Source organism: Propithecus coquereli, unplaced genomic scaffold, assembly GCF_000956105.1.
Source record: "Propithecus coquereli isolate 6110/MARCELLA unplaced genomic scaffold, Pcoq_1.0 Scaffold84, whole genome shotgun sequence".
In the NCBI taxonomy this organism is placed as follows: Eukaryota; Metazoa; Chordata; class Mammalia; order Primates; family Indriidae; genus Propithecus; species Propithecus coquereli.
In genome coordinates this window covers 5,164,167-5,175,778 of record NW_012154618.1, presented here as the reverse complement: position 1 = coordinate 5,175,778, position 11,612 = coordinate 5,164,167, and the positions used below count along the sequence as shown (strand labels likewise).

At 35.4% G+C, this 11,612-nt stretch overlaps 1 protein-coding gene across 1 annotated transcript in view; it reads left to right on the top strand.

Annotated features, from left to right (window-relative positions):
- The first annotated feature begins 40 nt into the window (after positions 1 to 40).
- The window catches only part of SHOC2 (soc-2 suppressor of clear homolog (C. elegans)), a 126,712-nt gene continuing 115,140 nt past the window's right edge, over positions 41 to 11,612 (top strand). Inside the window, exon 1 of the mRNA XM_012663903.1 lies at positions 41 to 99. The gene's annotated coding sequence lies outside the window, so the exon portion shown is untranslated. The remainder of the gene's footprint in view (positions 100 to 11,612) is intronic.

The window sequence follows — 11,612 nt, the reverse complement described above, 5'->3', positions numbered from 1 at the left end:
GTGGGCGGGGGGCGGCGGTTGGGCAGCGTCGCTTCTTAGGAGGAGGAGGAGGAGGAAGGAGGGCGAGCGAGGAGGATGGCGGAGTCGGGGCTCCTGACGGTAACCAGGGGCCGATGAGGCGGAGGGTGTCTGTTGGTCGGTGCTTCCTGCTTTCCTGTCCGTCGGGCAGCGAGCTGGCTGTCGGTAGGGGGAGGCCCCGCGCGCCCTGACAGGCGCGAGTCGGCGGGGCCGGGGCGAGGCCCGAGGGGCCGGGGCCCTGGGAGGCGCCGCGGCCGCCGCTTTCCTGGGTGCTGTCGCGGGAGTGCCGGGCCCTCGGAGCCGGCTCGCGTGGGAGCCCGCCGCCGGGCGCCGGGAGACGGTCGGCCGGCTCTGACAGCGGCCGGGTGGGCCTGCGGCGGCGGCGGCGGGCGGCCGGGACAGCGCTTGGGCGAGGGCGAGCCGGCGCGAGGGCGCGGGCTGGGGGCGCCCGGCGGACCGTCCTGCCTCGCTCGGCTGCCGGGGGCGGCGGGCCCAGGCGGCGGGCGCCCGGGGTCGAGTAAATGGTTGGCGAGGGCCCAGGTGCAGAGGTGGTGATACAGGGTGGGGTCTCTCCTCGCCCCCGCCCCAGAGCCCACCGCGCTCTCCCGTACTCCTCTCCCTAAAGACCTTCGGTGAGGAGTGGTGAATCGGCTTTGGGTGTGTTGCTTGGTAAAGCGAGTTGTAGCCATTCAAGACCGCCTTGTTGAACATGCCTAATGGCAACCTCTCTCCGTGATAGCATACCTTCGAGGGCTAGAGGGAAAGTATTCTAACTCTCCCCGGCTCCCCCGCCAGGCTCAAAACGCCAGAGGCTTCGGGGCAAAACGATTTTTTCCCCCAGCCCCTCAGCATCCATTGTTTTCTGCCATCCCCCTCCCCCCCATGCCTAGGTAGAAGAATAATGACTTCAAAGCATTAATTTGCCTTTCTTTCTCTCCTTTCTTTCCTTTCCTTTCATCAGCGGAGGGTTTGAGTTATTGTGGAACTATGGATTTACAAACAGGTGGAAAGAATACCGTTTTGGGGAGTTGCAAAGAAGATGCTTTGTGTGTGTGTGTGTGTTTAAGCTTTCAGCCCTTACAGTTGGCGATTTGATTTTCTTGTCTATCTGTTGCTTTGTATCATAATGGGGGTGATGAGAATAAAAGAGGAAGCACTGTTTTGCAACCTACTCAAAGAAACATTTTCGAAGTCTCTGGGGATGCTGAAGCAAAATTAGTTTGCAGCTGTGGACTGTATAGTATTTGCTTCCAGCGGATAACTAAACAGTCTCTAGGTTTACACCTGTGTAATTTTTGTATACTCTTCATAGATGTCAGAAGCATCTAGCATCTACTCAGAGATTACTGTATCAAAAACTTATTTTTTGTTAGGTTTTTCAGAATCCTACCTTAGGCTTGTGTAACCAAGTGTTTTTGTATCTATATTGTAGCATAAATATTGAAAGTAGTTTTAAAGACCTCAGTTTATTAGTGTACTAATTTCTACCCTCACCCCTCCCTGCAGTGCCCTTGCCCTTGTAACTGTTTGTTACTATGTATTTGAAGAGACTTAGCTATTGTATACAATTTGTAACATTCAGTAAGCTTATATTTATAGTTTGAATTTATCAAATGCTGATGTTTTTCTATGTGACAGTGACAAGAATTTTTAGAAATAAAGTATGTAAATGACCATTCTCCACATATGGAACTTAAGATGGAATTTGATAAACCTTTTATCCTTATTTGGACGTAAAAAACACTGTAGAATTTTATATAATCATGAATATGTATTTGAAAAATAGATTACAGACAAAAACAAAGGCTTTGTCTAAGGTTTGTAACTTTCAGATGGCTTAAATGTCATATAAATCTAACATATAAAAAACTGTACTCTTGAAATCTTGGTTTCAAGTTATTTATATGGCCTGTCTCTAAGTTACTACATTTTCCCAAGGTGCTTGTTCAGTTTTTGAGGAAACAGCTACGTTTATTTCAAGTTGGCATTTGTTTTCTGATCTCTCATTGTTAATGTAATTTTCAAGTTTTAAAATTTTTCTCTTGTTATAAATTGTTATGGATTAAAGAGTAATGTTAAGTTACACATTAATAGCTTGCAGCTGGATTATTTTTTAGGTTTTTAACTACTGAATACTGCCATATTCAGAAAGTTGATCGGAGCTGGGTTTTTTTTTTGGTATTGTTGCAAGTATCATACATGAACTTGTGAACTACAAGCCAGTCAGAAATTTGAAACATTTCATGTTTAAATAGGAACACAAAAATTATAAATTCCTTTGTTAAACTTGCTGGAATTATGCTTTTAAAATATGACTGTTTCTTTTGTCACTTGGGACAGGGCAGAATGACTTTTTTCCCCCACATCAGAGAGACGTAAACTGGAATTTTATATGTAATACTCCCAAAGATGGCTTCTGGATAGCCACTGGTGTATTTTTACCTTGGCTTACCCATGTGGATTGTGGGAGAAGGGTGAATAGAATTAGAATTCTTTATTATACAGGTAGTTAAGTTACAATCATATTTGCTTTGAAAATATGCTAGATTATCAATATTGTATAATATTTCTAGAAGACTTGTATTCTTTAAACAATTTAAGTAAATTTTAAATTTCTTAGTAAGAAGATATTTAAATATGAAAATAATCTGTTTTTGACTAAAAATATACTCCAAACTATGTGTAGATATAAGGATGTATATTTTTGAAGGCTGAAGATTAAATGAAAGAATATTTTTCAAATTCAGTTTACTATGTCATTCATGTATCCTTCATGTATGAAAAAGCATAAAATTTATGCTTAAAACAAGACAAAACCCAAAACAATAAAAAAAAAGTTAACTGTCATATCCTTCATTGAGTTCTGAGGTTTATAGCTTGGACTTGGAAGAATTCTTGAATTTGTTTATTAAATACAAATTAAAGGGCCGGGCGCGGTGGCTCACGCCTGTAATCCTAGCACTCTCGGAGTCTGAGTTGGGAGGATTGTTTGAGCTCAGGAGTTCGAGACCAGCCTGGGCAAGAGCGAGACCCCCATCTCTACTAAAAAAAAAATAGAAATTATCTGGACAACTAAAAATATATAGAAAAAATTAGCCGGGCATGGTGGTGGTGCATGCCTGTAAGTCCCAGCTACTTGAGAGGCTGAGGCGGTAGAATCGCTTGAGCCCAGGAGTTTGAGGTTGCTGTGAGCTAGGCTAGTGCCATGGCACTCTAGCCCGGGCAACAGAGCAAGACTCTGTCTCCAAAAAAAAAAAAAAAAAAAAGAATACAAATTAAGGGAATTTAGATAGAAAATGACATTTCCTAATAAGAGTAGTAGAGAATTGGTAAATTTTCTTAATAGGTGAATTAGATAGAAATTGTCTATAATTTAACAGTAGAGTGATACATTTTAAATACTCTTATGTGATCCTTGAGAAATGAGTACTGCAAATATTAAGTTGGTTATATTTTTGCTTATTGGTAGACTTATATTTCATGCATTATATATTATGCATTAGACATAATTTAAGGCTAAATCTTTCCTAGACTAAATTATGGACACACAGCATCTGCTATCCTTGTATTCCCTGTTTTAACTACTTAGTCTGTCTTCTGAATTGTTTCATTTACTTGTTATACTGCATCAAAGTTGTGCCCTGTAGATCTTTTTTGAAATATTTTCTCTGTTGATATAGTAGTTAAATTTTTATTTTTCTACCTTCCAGCCCAAACTGACTTTTAAATTCTGAAAAATTTCTAAATTGCAAATGACCTGTGATATGCTTGAACTTGATATAGAGTGTTCTGAAAAGTGCTTGTTAAGCAGTACAGGTTGAAAGCAACATGCATAAGTCTGAGAAACGGTTTTACATTCCAAAATATGTAGTTGTATTATTTTAAGATAAACTAATGTTCATTATGATTTTGTTTGGCGTTTACCCCCGGTTCCTAACTTTTTAATACAGCATCTTTAATTCAGCAAAGCAAAGTTCAAACACATAAAAGCATACTCAGATTACCAAGGACCCTTAAGCTTTTGAGATGTTGGTAACATATGTGCTTCTTGAGAAAGTATACAGTTCTCATTATCAACATTTAAAAGAAAACTAATTAGATTTCACACTATGTATCTCATTCCTACTTCTCTAAAGATCAGAACTGATTGCAAAAAGTAGTACATGCTGTAAAAGGTAAGGATTCTTTTATGGGAAAGAATGAACATATTGCTTGTAGCTAAACTATTGCAGGAGACCTTAGAAGGGGGTATAATATTGGTCGCTATGTGAAATAAACCTGAAATATGTTTATAAATTATTTTGGCATGTCTATCTTCTGTTTATAGCACTGTGAAGACTTCCAGTGTTGAAATACTTTGCCTTCAGTTACTATTTAAAAATTATACAATTTTCATTAAGTAATTTCATGGCTGCCAAAGATAAATCTTTTTTTCTTTTAGTTTTTCTAATGTCTTGGAGGTAAAGTGGAAATGCCCTGTTGTGACACACAATTTCTAGTAGTTGGACTTAATTTTATTAGTTAACTTTGGTTTTTCTCAGTTTCCAGTTTAGTGTTGTATAATACTTTTTCCTGCTTTCAAGACTTTCTCAGTCTTGCAAGAAGTCTTTTAACTTTTCAGTTTTGTTCTATAAATATTTCTTAACTAACTACAGTTTCATATTAACTAATATCAGAAAACTTCTACTGAATGGTGTATGTGTTCCAAGCTCTGAGGATACAGTGATAAATATGCTATGTTTCCTACTTTCAGTAAGTTTAGAGTTTGTTACATGAACTGGACAATTCAATAGTCCATTGTTAAACGATGTCACAAGTGCTTTAACAGGAGTGTACACTGACACACTCAGATGAGTTAAGACTCAGACTGGCAGTGCTTACTGGAGGATAGGACCTGAACTAACTCTTGAGGAATAAGTAGGCTAGGTGGAAGGTAGAAAAAGCACAAAGTTTAGATACGTTAAGGTCCATTTGGAGAATTTCAGGGGAATAACAGTTTGGATTCCTATAATAATATTAGGTCATACAGTAGACTTTCATTAAAGCTTATATTTTTAGAGATTATTTCTTGTGTTCCTAATTTAATTTGGGCCTTGAACCTATGGACCTTTATAAATTTTGAGGGGATACTCCAAATTATTATTTAAAACTTTTACCTAAGTGTATTTTTCATTAATATTTTAATTAAATATAAGGAGAACACATCAGCCTAATGTGGGGAATAATTCCCAGGCTTAGAACTTGGATAATGATAATATGTTTCAAAATCGTATTTAAGTATCTTTTTCACAGCATTTATGCATCATGTAAAGAGTAACATATATGAACTTTCTTAGAACTCATGGGAAGTTTTTATCATATAATCATTTAAATTTTACTCTTCTGAGTATGTATATATATATTTTTTCTTACTTACCTGACAGTGCCACTCTTCTTTAGGTAAGTCAGACTGTATTATCAGTAATTACCAGCAGTTATATCCTTGAAGGCTTTGTATGGTTTTATGATTTAAAAGTTCTGTGAACATGAGGATTGAGTAATTTTTCATACAGTATGATTGAATAATTTCTTTAAGGGTATGGTGAGGCCCATTTTGACATCCCAAACTCCATTTCCCCCAAAGTGCCATAGTTTTCCTTTTTAAAACATTCTCTCATATTGCATCTTTTTATTTTGCTCCTTCTTCTAGTTATTTTCTTTATAGAAGTTTCTTTTTATAATTCTCATACTTTGGAAATTACTTTAAAGATGTTATAACACTTCATTTATCTCAGAGTTATTTATTAGGAAATTGAAACTTTCTGGTGTCATTTGGGTGGATACTACCCCATGCACTCTTTACCTGGCTGAACTCTTTTCACCCTTCAGGCCTCCATTTTATATCCCATCCTTTGGGAGACCTTCTTTGATCTCTTGTTAGGTTCTCCCGTTTTAAGTTCCCTTAGCACCTATACTTCCTCTTTTATAACACTCATCATTTTTGTGATATGTTCGATGTCTGTCTTTTTTGCTAAACTGTAAGCCTCAAGATGAACATTGAGTATGTCTGTCTTATTTACTACTATTTCTCCAGTATATAATGTCTAGACCTGGTAGGATCCAAGGTAGAAAATTACTTTTAAATTGATAGTCTAGAGCCCCAAAGCAAACTGAATAGCCCAGTAAAAAGGGCAAAGAGATGTCATAATGTTCTGTCCTTAGAGCCCCTCCAGCCTTAATTCAGGCATTTTTATTGTCACATAATGTACATTTTTAAAAAGTTTGGTAACCATGTATAAAAAGTACTGGAATTACTCCTAAGAGAGTTGAAAATAAGAGCAGAGGGAAAACGCTTAAAAAGCAGACGCAAGACATTTTTTAAAAATAGCAGTTTATAGCAACTTAATGTTGCGATAAACATACATAGAATCTTTCAAGACACCTTTTGTTTTATACCTAAATAGTATGGCAATAATGATGATCTGGGATCATGAAGAAGAGGTTAATTGATGTTAGTAAATTTTGTTAAAAATAACACAAGACTGTGTATTTCAGAAAAAATCTCATCCAAAATAAAACAATTTAAAAGTTTTAATGTGTTAAGCTTTTCTCATTGGAAAGCTTTGCTTAATGAGGTGGAACATCGTAGGTACCAGTATTTATTGAACAAAAATAAATTGAACAATTATCTGAAAGTACTGAATCAGTGCAGTATAATATTACTACCTTATAATTTGCAGAGGTAGATTTTATATTAATACTTGCCATGTGTTTCTTTGTTTACTTAGCTATGACATAGGTAAAATTGAGTAACTGAACATGTTTTTCTTGATCAGTTTGAATGAAAACATAACCTGTTGCAATGATGTGACAAAATGACATAAGTATTTCTGCAACTTTTATTCTGTTAAAGAGAATAAGCTTTATTCTCTTGGCATTTCATGGTCACTTGGACTGGGAAAATTAGATTGGAGGTCATAATTACTTATTTGCTAAAAGTATGTGGTGTTTAACAGATTTGGTGACCTGAAATAGATTATATTTAATTTAGTTTTGGTTTGCATGTATCTGGGATATATAATTCAGAATTTCACTGGAGAGCTTTAGTTCTGGTTCAGATGAATTACATTTTGTTTTAATATTGTGATCTCTTGAATTCTGTGACTATATAAGGATAGGTAGAAGAGCTAGTTTATTTTGTTGCTAAAACAAATATTGGTTTATCTACCATGTGTTAATTACAGATACTAATATAAATTCATAGAAATGGGATGCTTATACACTAGGCAGCTTAAAATAGTAGGGTTTTATGATTTAATCTTGAAGACATTTCTGTGCTTTGGATGTAGTGATTTGAAATTCTTAATACTAGAAATATGGCCTAGTTTCAGAACACCCACTAAGCAACTGTGGGAACTCAGCATGCTAAATGGCTGGTAGTGCTGCAGTATTTTTTAAATTTTTCCCACCTCATGTTATATAATAACTTACAGTAGTACACACAGAACATGAGTATTTGGGACAAGAACAAAGCATATTGAAGCCCCCAAAATATGTAAGATTGTATTAGGCTTTGTGTTGGGCACTAAGCGCCTAAAGACGATCAGGTATTATATAATGATGGTTAGTGAATGTTTGACATAAATTAGGTGGTAATGTTTAAGGTTGCAAATAAGGCATGAAAAGCAAGAATTATTTGGGAGCTTGAGAAAAATGACTTTTTAAAAATGTCACTATTTTAAAAACACAACTTAAACTTTTAAGGAAAGTTTGAGAACTCTGATATAAACATTCCCATGATGCTTTGTAATTTGCAGAGGTTTATTTAAAATTGTACTTAATAATTTTAGTGAAAATAATTTTTATTTAAACTTTTGCCCCAAAGTGTTATACAACCCAAACATTGTTGTGTTGTTTCAGCCAATGAGAACCAGATACTGAAATTGATTAGAAACTAACTATAGAGAATGAATTCCACTAGTTTATTTTTATGTTCAGGAAAGTATGATTGTAAAGGATTTTGATAAAACATATTTTTACAAATTTATTTGGTTAATTAAAAAAGGGACCCAGGGGAGTCTGCACTAATTAATTGCACACAGACAGATAGTAGAGTTAAATGTTTCAGTTAAAAGATTTTATGTTGTGAAAAAAGGAGTTAATAAATTTGCTTTAAAAGTCAGCTGTATAACTCTTGTAGAGTTAGCTCTGTGAGTAATGCCTTAATGCATGACTAATTATCTGCATACAAAAATATAAAAAACTTACCTGGCCTTTCTCAATTGGAACTCAATTATCCTTGACATTTACACGATAGTTGATATAACAATAATGATCCTGTGGTAAGATCTTGAAGATTTTTGTTTGATCAAATAAAGTTGAAATTAAGTTTAATATAATTGAAGTTTTGCTATATTCAAATTCTCTGAAAATTGGTAATCCATAATTAGTAGATTCATGTGGTAAAAATAAAAATTGTTCATTAGGACGTCTTATTCCTGTGACCACTATCCAGCTTTTATCATTGTACAAATTGATAATAATTGAGTTGCTTCCAAGAACAACTAAAAATCACTATTGTCAAATAATGTTTTTTCTTTCTGGCATGATTTAAATAATATATCACTTGCCACCTGCAAATTACTAAGTGATTTGCATATTTGTGGCACGGAATTTTTTATATCAAAGCTTCTGTAACCTATGGGGAAATCATATTTTGGAATTTCTCTTAGTCTGCTTGGACTACTGTAATAAAATACCATAGACAGTGTGGCCTAAACAACAGTAATATATTTCTCACAGTTCTGGAGGCTAGAAAGTCCAAAATCGAGGTGTCAGCTGATTCTGTTCTTGGTGAGGGTGCTCTTGCAGATGGCTGCCTTTTTGCTGTATCCTCACTTGGTCTCCTATTATATTATGAAATTCTATGTTAAAAAATCAACTGTCAGGATAGTAGATAAATAAAATAATTAGTTGAACATAGAGATCTTTCTCTAAAGTCTCAAAAATGGACTATATAAATGTGAGAAAGACCATTTGTTTTATATTAATGGCAATTTAATACTGATAATTGAATGTTAAGATACCTGCCTTGAGACCACACACTCCTCTAATCTTGCTATTTATAGTACATTTATTTTTGTTTATACTTTTTCTGACAGTTTCTGATAGTTTATAGAGTGAGTAATGGAAAGGATTTGTAATCAGATAGACTTAGTGAAGGAATGTGTGCAGTTATATATACAAAAATGAATTAGTTAAATTTAATTAACTTTTTTTTAGCTTAAAAGTACTAAAAGTCTTTTTTTAGTTGAAAATACATTATCGAATATTGTGGTCATCTTAGTGTATATAACAATTACATTTTCTCTCTTTTGCTTTATACTGATAATTAGATAACCAACTTTTTTTTATTGCCAGTTGGCATGGGAAATGAAGATTAAATATATCTTGGGTAGACTTAAGTTGTGTATGACATGGTTGGAGTTCCTTGGTAAGAAAGGCAGTTTAAGCAAATATTCACAAGTAAATTTTTTTTTTTTTGGAAGTGTTTTTGTGGCATAAAAACTTTTCAAATAATGTTTGGTCAAGATATTTGATGTTTTATATGTCAATATTTGAGACATTTAAATTCCCTCTATCCTACCCTGCCTTTTACTTTGAGACTTTACCGTAGAATTTTGCAATTTATGCATATGGTGAGTTGAATTGTACAAGAGAGCTGTAATGGTTTATATTGTGGGTTGGGCGAACAGGAATTTTCAATTCTTTGCTCCAGACTCTTATTTTCCTGGAATCTAAAGTATGTACAGAGTCTTTGCATTCTCATAAGAAGTAATGAAGATTTCCTGGAAAACTCCCATTTATTTGTTACTGTGTAAAATAAATCTATCCTGTTTCTCTCCATGTCTGTCCGAAGTATTTCATCTTGCTTCCTTACCAAGGGGGAAAAAAGTTGAATGAATGAATTTAAAGGTGCTATGAGTTGTGGACTCTTGACATAATTCTAACTAACATGGACTAGTATAAAACTTTTTTTTTTTAATGGACAGCTATTCCTTTAGCCTCTATGAAAACAACTCCTATCACAGGTTCACTCGTGTTGCTTAAAGATTTGTTTCTCCTTTTCACTCTAAATAATAATATTACTTTGAGCTGTTAATTTTGGGTACTTTCTTGGTCTTTGGAGCAATCTTTTGGTCTTCCAATTTTGAAGGTTCCTTTTTAAACTCTTAAGCTACAAAACTATGTAGTTTTATATGATTTGGAAGGGAAAGCTGTTTTTGTCCTTGAAGTTGTTTAAAAGAATAAGCTGCCTTTCAGACCTTATAAACAAGGGAAATTACAATTGAATCTTGCCATTTTAAGGTATTCATACCAAAATTTGAGTGATCAGAGTTAATTTAAATTAAGTAGAATATAGAGAAACTCCATGCATGAGATAAGGCTTTGCTTTTGTTTATTGTTCAGCTACTTTCATTCAACAAATGTTTATTGAGACTTACTGTGTGTTCAATAAAAGGTTCACTTTTATGTCGTAGAGCTCTTTATAAAGTAAAAATTGCTTTATATAAGGAGCATGCTGTCTAGTATGGTAGATAAACCCAAGTTAACACATATTTATCGTTCATTCAATTAATATAACTGCTGTATGTGCTGAGTATTGTTCTGAGTACTGGGATACAACTGTGAAAAAGAAGAATCTCTATTTTCCCATTACCTTTAAATGAGGAAATCATACAACTAATCTGGCAAGTATACTACAGCATGATAAGTGTTGTGATAGGGGAAGTTTTAAGTGGGAACACAGAGGGGGTGATATGCAGAAAGGCTTTTGAATAATTAGGAAACGCTCCCCCAACCTCTAAGCTGAGATCTGAAGAATAAGTAGGAGTTAGCTCAGTGAAGAACTATAAATCTATGTTTCTGGCAGAAGAAAATAGCTTGTATAGAGTCCTGGACACAAGAGTTTGTGAAAGAAGTGCATGTGACCAGAATGCAAGGTGGGAAATATGAGAGTTGTGGCAAAAGTAAGCAGGGGCCAGATCTTGAAAGGTCTGGTAATTACTGTTAAGAATTTAGGGTTTTATCCTGAGGGTTCCCTCCAAGCATTTTAATTGGATAGGAACCTGATTAGATTTGAATGTTTGAAAGATCACCCTAATTACAGTGTGGTGATTAGGATAAGGATAGGAGGTGAGGGTGAATATGGTGAGATCAGTTAGAAAAAGCTATTAAAAGAGATAATTTGGTTTACCCTGTAGCAGGGTAGTGGCAATGAGAAGGAGAAGTTGATGGAGTTGAGAAATTTTGGGAGAAGAATTGATAGGATTTGATGGTTGTTCAGATTTGAAAATTGAAGGTGTGAGAGAAGAAATCAGGATGACTCTTGGATTCCTGGCTCCCTTTCACCTTTTTTGGTTGATTCCTGCTTACATATTATTCCTTTAAGAAGCCTTTCCTGATTCCCCTAACTTTAAAGGCTGGTTTAAGTGCCTTCCCTCTGTGCTTCAGCAACACTTATAACACTTTTTTTCCCTTTTACTCACTTCTCTGTAAGCTCACAGGCAAGGGTTGTGCTTTAAATGTTGACTGAATGAAAATAAACTTTTTAT